Raw genomic sequence first — 10545 nt, 5'->3', positions numbered from 1 at the left:
AAATTTATGGTTATTCTTACAGTGTCGGCCTTGGGAAAAACTAACACTCCCAGCACATTAATGATTTTTGCACAATAGCAATTTGTGAATCTGCACAAATTTAAAAGCAGTGACCTAGAGGCCAATGTCTCCTATCAGTTACAAGCCTCTTGAGTCATTCAGCCCCACCAGTCAACTTTTCATTTCTATTTGCCATGTCAGTTTCACTTTAGGGTGGATCAGATCTATAAGGTTTTTCACATTTAGAGTGGCTTTTTCATCAATTACAATTTCTTTTTCAGAGGCTTCTGAAGTTTCTTCATTGATTTCAACACTCTCCATATAGAACTCAGCCATTATTTCTTGCTGTATCTATTCTCTTCCAGACAGCATACATCACTGAACTCTGTGTATTCCATATCACAGCTACACGTCTGCCCTCCACAGGAGAACAGATGTGACAGCTGCAAAGGATTTTAAATGGTCTTTTAAAGTATTTTTAGTGGAAACCATTATTTTACATTAACTAAATGAATATTTTATTTGAGACCATATAATACCAGTGGATGAACCCTTAAAATTAATTTTCTCCTTCAGAATTTATAGGGGAAGATGAGAAATTGATACCCGGGAGAGAGGGAAGAAACCACCTTTCCAAAGGGGGGGAAATATTGAAAAAGTTGGTCTCTCCAAAAGACTCCATCAAAGAATTAAAGTTAAGAGATCAGAGCCAGGTGGCTCTATCCAGGACTCTCAGGGTTACTACAGAGCAGAAATTGAAGCACTAATATAAGATATTCTAAAATGCATGAAAACCTGTTACAAGGAATAGATCAGACATGGCGTAGAAAATCTATGGTACAGCCATAAAGAAGATGTGAAAAGGTATGCTCACTGAACCTCATACGATTAAGCTTTTGGCTTTGATTTGAATGAGCATTCTAAAATGTCAGATGTTTGTGTTAACTTCTTTATTCCGTAAACCTGAAATTCATCCAATAGGCTCTTGTACTGTCTCACCATACTCACTGTGTATGTGTGTGTGCATACACTTTCTGCCAGTGAGAAAAACTGTAAGAATAGCAAATCCCATTAGGTTTTGGCACATTTGCTTCTGCAATTCAAATGCAAAAGATGCAAAAATGAAAAATATTGGAAAATATATCAAATTATTTCAGACCATCAGAAATAAATATTCACCGAATTCTTCCAAGTTGTATGCACTTGTATAAGGATAGAACATAGGCCCTGGTCTGGGGTGAATTTTCAATTCATTTTTTTAGCTGAGTATTGGGAATTATACCAGACTCACTAACGGCTGTCACTAAAGAACCAGACTCACTAACGGCTGTCACTAAAGAGTAGCATGGAATTACAAATCATAAACATACATCTGATCTCTATTCCATGTACATTAATCTCAAGCATTTCTATCAACTACTGATTTACACCAATGCAACAGAAATCAGAATCCAGTCCATGGAACATATAGACTTACCTTTCAGCACACAGTTTTCAACTGGTTACTCAAGTATTTACATGTAATCTCAACTGCGGACTGTACCTGGTAAATCAAAGAAATAAAGTACCTAAATATACCTGGCTCTTCTGTCCCTAAAATTTATTATATTCTTATTAGAAATGGGTCTACATCAAAATCTCATTTCCTAGTGCTTCTGAACTTTGGCAGAGGTCAATTCCAAATTTAGATCCAGATCTGAATTTTACAGCTGGTCCCTCCCTCTAAGGGGCTGAACCAAATCCCTGGATCCTAATTAGAGTGGAGGGCTGAAACTCAGGATCCAAATCTGAATTTTGTAGCTGAGGCCTGTTCCTAATTCCTACCACAGACACACAACTCTTTGCTACAATTATTTATAAATCACACCGATCTGTTGCACAGGGAATCCAGGTTTCCCTGTACTAAATAGCTCATTGCAATAGGCAGCAAAAGCTGTCAAATATATTGGCCAAGTTAATACAAATTAATCAGCTTAAGTGTCTGGTGTGCTAGACACCAATGATTCATTGAAGGGAGGAGAACTTCTCTGCAAGCTGACAAGATCTGTTGTAAGTGGATAAAAGAAGGTTGTTGCTCTAATATAAGTTTGTCATCTGCTTTGCCATTTCCTTTTTAAAGAAATGACTGTGCATAAAACACTTCCCCTGGAGAGAAAACCAAAGTTCAGGTGCTCCACCCATTTCCATTTGCTGCTTTCCTCTTCTACTGTCAGCTCCATCTGTCTGCCATAGGAACTTCAAGTCTTTTAAATGGTCTATTTACTCACTTGCAAGTTTGTCCTCTTATTTGGCTGTACTCTGCCATTCGTTTGTTACTTTCAGCATTCACAGCATCCCACCATTGGCAAACTTTTCCTACTTTTCAACACATTGCATGTTATCCGTTCCTTCTCCTTTGTTGGCCTGATATTTCATTGTTTCCACACAATGTGATTGATTTCTGCTTTGGAGGCGGTATCTTTTCCAGCCCATGCAATTGCTCCTTTCCTATCCTTAGCTCTTTGCAGGGCTCTCTAAAAACTTCTCATCCAGCATTCCGTGATCTCCGCAGAACCTTCCCATTCCCCCTGTATATCATAGATCATAGAATCTCAGGTTTGGAAGAGACCTCAGTAGGTCATCTAGTTCAACCCCCTGCTCAAAGCAGGACCAATCCCCAATTTTTGCTCCGATCCCTAAATGGCCTCCTCAAGGATTGAACTCTCAACCCTGGGTTTAGCAGGCCAATGCTCAAACCACTGAGCTATCCCTCCCCCACTGTATCTAAACTTTGTCCTGGTTTGTTATTTGGAGTAGCCAATAAGATAGAGGTTTACTCTAAAGTCACTCGTAAGAGCAGTAATTTGTACTATTGCTCTGCCAGTGATTTATTTGCTCATTTAACAACTGCAGAATATCATTCTACATTGTTGTACAACCCTTCACCAGAAAGTCCTGTACTTGGACTCCTGCATCTACCTCACTTACATTTCCATAATAATTGAATATTAACAATATTATAGTGTTGAATCCCTTTAACCATATAATGTAGATTCTGAGTGAATACTTTTTTCCTCTTCAGTCACTTATTAATGGATGCATGGTAATGGATGATGACAGGAGTTTTAACTCTTGAATGCAAATCTTTCTGTAAGGGGCATCACACTGATGATATTTCTTCTGGCTACTGTAGCAAACTGCTGCTCTGGCATAAGTTCTTCAGTTACTGTCAAGGGAAAGTCACCCTGACTAGGAACTTTGTTTCTTACGATCATCTGTTTTATTACCATCAGTTATATGCTGTCCAGTGTGTTTCCACTTACTTTAAGAAAGTGAAAGCAGCATTTCTCTCAAAACCCAATTACATGTACCAATCATATTTCCAACTGAATAGTGCATGGTCCCGGGGATATTCTCTCCACATCTGTGACTAGCTGTTTGGAGCAATCAAAGATGAGAAAGCCCCACGTTTTAATCTCAGTGCAGTGTATGCTGGGACAGAATTTGGGGATTGTTTACAGTGTTGTGCAAATTCCCTTACAGTGCAGAAATAATCAATAAATCATATAGGTATATGTTACACACACATAGGTAGTACATTGCATGCGTCTGTGATATTGCCCACAGGGAGGACAAGGAAACTACTACAAGGGGCAGTTACATCAGTTCTCCTTTAACTCATGTAAATGGAACTTGTGTTTCCTCTGGAGCTGAGGAACCATGATTCTAGTTCAAACCCCCCAAGTGTGTCTATGGTTTATCTAGCCACTGGATCTGTTGCCTACATCACCTGTTTTTGTAACAGTACTTCAGCATGAAGTTTTGATTTAAGAAACTCCCAGTTACGTGGATATAACAATTACCTAACCTACTGGGACCACTGGGCACCACTACTCATAAGGGACAGACATAATACCATGTTATTTATCTGACTAATCACAATTAAGCAATACAGCTTGAATTTAGAATATTCATGATTAATTCCTAGAAGAATAAATTTGAAAATATTAAGTTTACTAACACACACACTTGATATGCCACAGACAGAAGGAGGACTGACAATAAGAACCCTCTACACCATTCTGTCATTGAAAGTTGAAAATGCGGCCCAAGGAGGTAAATTTTTTAGACTTGTTTGATATTTATTAAGCATACGATTCTGTCACGGAGGTCATGGATTCTGTGATTTTCTGGGACCTCCGTTACTTCTGGGGCAGAGCTGGAATAGCTGTCAGCCACAGGCCCACCAGAGCAGCTGATTGGTGGCAAGCCCCAGGTCCACTGGAGCAGTCGTCCCCAGCCTGCCAGAGCAGTGGCTGGAGTTGGGTAAGACGCCCTGGGGCTGAGGCAGCAGTGTTCAGCTCCTGCTGCAGGAGCAGCAGTGGGGCTGGAGCAGCTGCAAGCCCCAGAAGCAGCACTCTGTGTCCCCCCAAAAGGTATTTTTAGTAAAAGTCAGAGACAGAATTTTTGTTTATTGATCGTGACCTGTCCGTGACTTTTACTAAAAATACCTGTGACAGAATCTTAACCTTACTGTTTATTGTTCACTCAGCACTACTTAAAAAAAAATCAGTTATGTTCAGAATGTTGAACAATATATGCTGGCTAATTTTTTATATATATTATATATATATACACACAATCTGTATTATATGCACTATATATACACACATTAGTATGCATTAAGCACAAATATTATAGCAGTTATGTAGACTAATTTGGCCTATTCCTTCACTATAATCCTGTTAATTTACGCTAAGTACCTCATAACACATTGAATTAGCTAGCAGATAGGAAAGCTGTCAAGATCAGGACATTTGATTATATTACCATAGGAACAGGCAGGGAGTTATTCTCACAGACCAGTATTGGAATGTCCCAAAGGAAGAGGACAAGACATTGGATTGGTCTACCCTAGTAGAGACCTAATATGGTCAAGCAATTGACTAGACAAGTTATCAACAAACTGGTGAGTCAGGTAGGAGCTATCTAGCCAAAAGTTCCATCAAACCAAATACAACCTAACTGCTCTGAGGAGGATACTGTTTAGTAAGTGGTGGGGGGCTTATGTTCACTAATCTCATGTATACTCATGAAGCCAGGTAGGCCAGGCCTAGAAGGGAGAAAATTTTTCTCGTAAGTGTTACTATGGCCAGAGCCATCCCTTGGGTAGGGCAAATCGGGGCAACCGCTCCGGGCTCCACACTTTGGGGGACCCTGCAGGCTGGTGCAAGAGGCCAGCACCATCAGCCCTGGAAGAGACAAATCCATCACTTCTGCCCCAGGCCCCGGACCCACGTAGGGATGGCCCTGACTATGGCAAAATGCCTTTTTAATAACCAGTTTAATAAAGAATGAGTAATAAAGCACTTTAATCAAAACACCAATACTTTAGAAATTCCTGGGCAAGAAGCCAAAAACGATTAATTATAAATGAAATTTTTTGGGCAAACTGCCCAGACACAGTAAATATTTTTGGTAAGTAAACGTGTAACCAAATATGGGAGTGATTCACCTGTGCAGGACACGAGACACAAAAACAACCCCTGGAATTCATTATGTGAAGTAAAAGTTACATGTAACCCATGGACCTCCTGAGTGTGCTGTTCTGTCCCCTCTCAATTGGCCCTTAGCTAAAGCTCTAGAGCAGACTCATTAATTTCTAAGGGGTCTTGGTGCCACTCGGGAGGTGTGGGGGTTACATAAATAAGGAAACAAATCAAAGAACTAAAAAAAAAAAGGTTACAACTAGAACAAGATCAAAATAAAAAAGTTCAGCAAGTGGAAGATGTAAGTAACTGTAACACCTGTCTTGCTTTCTGTTTACAAGAAATGAAGGGAAGACTAGGAGACTGTCAGATACAGTGCAACGAGCAAGAGGGACAGAAGTTAGGCTGGCAGGGACAGACTGAAAATCAAGTAGCCCACAAACAGGTAACTGCAACAAGGAAGGGCACTCCTGTAATCCATTTGGCATGCAGACAAATTAACAAGCAATTTGGGAACAAATTCAGGTCTTCAGGGAACAGGTAGCAAGCTGTCAAGGTTCCTTCCCCACTCTGAACTCTAGGGTACAGATGTGGGGACCTGCATGAAAACCTCCTAAGCTTACTTTTACCAGCTTAGGTTAAAACTTCCCCAAGGTACAAACTATTTTACCCTTTGCCCTTGGACTTCCACTGCCACCACCAAACTTTATCTGGGTTCCTGAGAAAACGTTGTTTGGAAAAGTCTTTCCAGCCAAAATCCTCCCAACCCTTGCACCCCACTTCCTGGGGAAGGTTTGGTAAAAATCCTCACCAATTTGCATAGGTGACCACCGACTCAAACCCTTGGATCTTAGAACAATGTAAAAGCATTCAGTTTCCTTACAAGAAGACTTTTAATAGAAGAAAAAAAAGAATCACCTCTGTAAAATCAGGATGGTAAATACCTTACAGGGTAATTAGATTCAAAACATAGAGAATCCCTCTAGGCAAAACCTTAAGTTACAAAAAAGACACACAGACAGGAATATTCATTCTATTCAGCACAGCTATTTTCTCAGCCATTTAAAGAAATCATAATCTAACAAATACCTATCTAGATTACTTACTAAATTCTAAGACTCCATTCCTGTTTTGTCCCCGGCAAAAGCATCACACAGACAGACACAGACTCTTTGTTTTTCTCCCTCCTCCCAGCTTTTGAAAGTATCTTGTCTCCTCATTGGTCATTTTGGTCAGGTGCCAGCGAGGTTACCTTTAGCTTCTTAACCCTTTACAGGTGAAAGGATTTTTCCTCTGGCCAGGAGGGATTTTAAAGGTGATTACCCTTCCCTTTATATTTATGACACAAGCCTACACTCTCCTCTGAGAGTTGGGATAAACACACACATACACACAGGTCCTGGTTCCCAACCCCCGTATGCTTTAACACACAGAATTTCACTCTCCTCTCAGAGCTTATTTTCAAGTCAAGTTTTTCCTTTATGTCCTTTCTTCATCCGAACCTTTCCTCTTCCTTTCTTTCTCTTGTAGTGCTCACTTCACTCAGTTTGCTAAACTCACTGCTGCCGCCTATGCTTTGAAATACCCTCAGAGAGTTAATTAATTTTCCTTAGCTCATGTCTCCTTCCCTTCCCACATTGCTTCTCCTACATTGCTCCGCTCTCCCTTTGTTTTAAAAGTTATAGTTGTTACAGAAACCCCCATCCCAGAAACACAGAACTGGACAACAAAAAAACGAGAAGAAATTATCAGAACACTCAAGGTAAAAACTTTAATTTTACTGGATTTATTTTAGTAATTAATTTTAATCCTTTAGGAGTGCTATAGCTGAATATACTTTTAACTGTCTTGAAGATGTGGCTTCCAAGCCATAGAAATGTGAACTCTGTTTCTAACCCTAGACACTAACTAAAATATGAAATATAAGTTTTCCTTATTTCTCAATAGTAGTTTTCGTAAACGTAATATAAAGTACTGGAAACTGCCTTAAGTTAACTAAGTTAATTCAACAAAGTGGGCAAATAAGGGGATTTTTTTAATCAATTCTTATTAAAAGTTTTACATAAAAAGGTAACAAACAAAAGAATTAAACATTTAATTAGGGAGGTTAACTATTTGTTTTAAAAACGCATTGCCTTAATAACTTTAAACTTCTAATGCCTCATCTTGTATAGTTATAAATAGGGCTGTCGATTAATCACAGTTAACTCATGCAATTAACTGAAAAAATTAATTATGATTAAAAAATTAATCGTAGTTTTAATCACACTGTTAAACAATAGTGTACCAATTGAAATTTATTAAATATATTTGGTGTTTTTCTACATTTGCATATATATTGATTTCAATTACAATATAGAATACAAAGTGTATATTATTTTATTTCAAATATTTGCACTGTAAAAATGATAAAAGAAATAGTATTTTTCAATTCACCTCATACAAGTACCGTAGTGCAATCTCTGTCATGAAAGTGCAATTTACAAATGTAGATTTTTTTTGTTCCATAACTGCACTCAAAAACAAAATATAAAACTTCAGAGCCTAGAAGTCCACTCAGTCCTACGTCTTCTTCAGCAATCGCTAAGACAAACAAGTTTGTTTACATTTACAGCATATAAATGCTGCCCTCTTCTTATTTACAATGTCACCAGAAAACAGGCATTAGCATGGCACTTTTGTAGCCAGCATTGCAGGTATTTATGTGCCAGATATGCTAAATATTCATATGCCCCTTCATTCCAGAGGACATGCTTCCATGCTGATAATACTCGTTTAAAAATAATGTGTTAGTTAACTTCGTGACTAAACTCCTTGGGGGAGAACTGTATGTCCCCTGCTCTGTTTTACCCGCATTTTGCCATATATTTCATGTTACAGCAATCTCGAATGATGACCCAGCACATGTTGTTCATTTTAAGAACACTTTCACTGAAGATTTCACAAAACCCAAAGAAGGTACCAATGTGAGATTTCTAAAGATAGCTACAGCACTTGACCCAAGGTTTAAGAATCTGAAGTGCCTTCCAAAATCTGAGAAGGACAAGGTGTGGAACATGCTGTCATAAGTCTTAAAAGAGCAACACTCCGATGTGGAAACTACAGAACCTGAATCACCAAAAATGAAAATCAACCTTCAGCTGGTGGCATCTGACACAGATGATGAAAATGAACATTTGTCCGTCCGCTCTGCTTTGGATCATTATCGAGCAGAACCCATCATCAGCATGGACACGTCCTCTGGACCGGTGGTTGAAGCATGAAGGGATATATGAATCTTTAGCCTACCTGGCACATAAATATCTTGCGACGCCGGCTAGAAGAGTGCCATGCGAACGCCTGCTCTAACTTTTGGGTGACATTGTAAATAAGAAGCGGGCAGCATTATCTCCTGCAAATGTGAACAAACCTGTTTGTCTGAACTATTGGCTGAACAAGTTGCAGCACTGAATGGACTTGAAGGCTCTTAAGTTTTACATTGTTTTATTTTTGAATGCAGGTTTTTTTGTATTTGTAAGTTCAACTTTCGTACTAAAGAGACTGCACTACAGTACGTGTATTAGATGAATTGAAAAATACTATTTGTTTTGGTTTTTTACAGTTCAAATACCTGTAATCAAAAATAAACAAACACTGTACGCTTTGTCTTCTGTGTTGAAATCAATATATTTGCAAATGTAGAAAACATCCTAAAATATTTAAATAAATGGTATTCTACTATTGTGTAACAGTGCAATTAATCGAATGATTAATCACTATTAAGTTTTTTAATCGCTTGACAGCCTTAGTTATAAAACACACTGTTGGCACCATACCTCTTTAATTATAAGTTTGTTCTGTATAACATATGTTGTGTATGTCACAACTCATTTTTATTTTTTACTTTGTTGCAACACAACAAATTTTATATTTGTTTTATATTTTATATTATATAAAACTTTATATTATATTTAATTATTAAAATATATTTTATATTTAATTATAAAAATACTTTTTAATATAAGTGGTACCATACTATTTTAATGTTATGGCTGGGTTATATCATCATAATACCAATTTAATTTTTTTGCAAAGCTCAAAAAGGCCTCCATTGTAAATATAGGTACATATATTTTAGCCTCAATAAATGAAATTGCAAACAATTGATTTAAAAAGTATTATTAATCATAGTCTTTTAACTGAAAACACTGAAAAAGGAAAATTATCTAACCTTATTAGCAATAAACAATTAGCTAAATGGTATTGTCCTCCATGTATCACAGAAATAGTAGCAAATTGTCAGTGTGCCAATTTTTTGGTTCAAAGAAAAAACTGTAGGAAAACAATCTCATTATGCAAAGGTAATATTAATACATATCATAACCTTTTAAAGATGATTTTATAAGCTTGTTTGTGCCTTTATTAAATATTAAAATACAGTTATAAGCTTATTACAGCCAAAAATGTTTAAAAATATATATTATGTCTCATTATGTTGCAAAATGTTAAAGCCTAACAAACTAATTTCAACAGGTTTCTACCTTTGTCTCCGAAGCACAAGCAAGGGTCATAAAAGTCTATTACCCTCAAGAGTTTACATGAACCTGCATTTAAACTTCATTTTGCTTTAATTTTTATATTTTCTTTTGTGTTATGTTAAAAATGTATTGGTTATTAAAGTTTACGCTTCCAAATATTTCACAAAAGTATAGTTGCTATCACAAACAAATTAATTCTAAAAACCTTAGGTAACAATTATGTTGCTAATTCTCTTGCTAAATCAGAGTGCTCAGAATGGGGGAGCAATATACTTTCTCACAGAAGACTGAGCATCTGTTTCAACAGTTAAGCACTATATATATATATAGATAGATAGATATAGATAGATATAAAATGAAAAACTAGCAATGCACATGTTAAGGAAGTAAAAAATCAACTAAAACATGTATATTTATTCTGAAAAACTGGGAAAATCTGAACAAAAAGCAAAAGCATATTTTAAGAAAGGGGAAAAAAATTAGAGTGAAAATCCGGGTTAAGCTTATGCTGTACCAAAACACATTGTGTTATAAATAATTTGGTCCCTATTACATTGTAA

The sequence above is a fragment of the Lepidochelys olivacea genome (assembly GCF_965140295.1).
Source record: "Lepidochelys olivacea isolate rLepOli2 genome assembly, chromosome: 11".
In the NCBI taxonomy this organism is placed as follows: Eukaryota; Metazoa; Chordata; order Testudines; family Cheloniidae; genus Lepidochelys; species Lepidochelys olivacea.
This window is presented reverse-complemented; position numbering follows the sequence as displayed.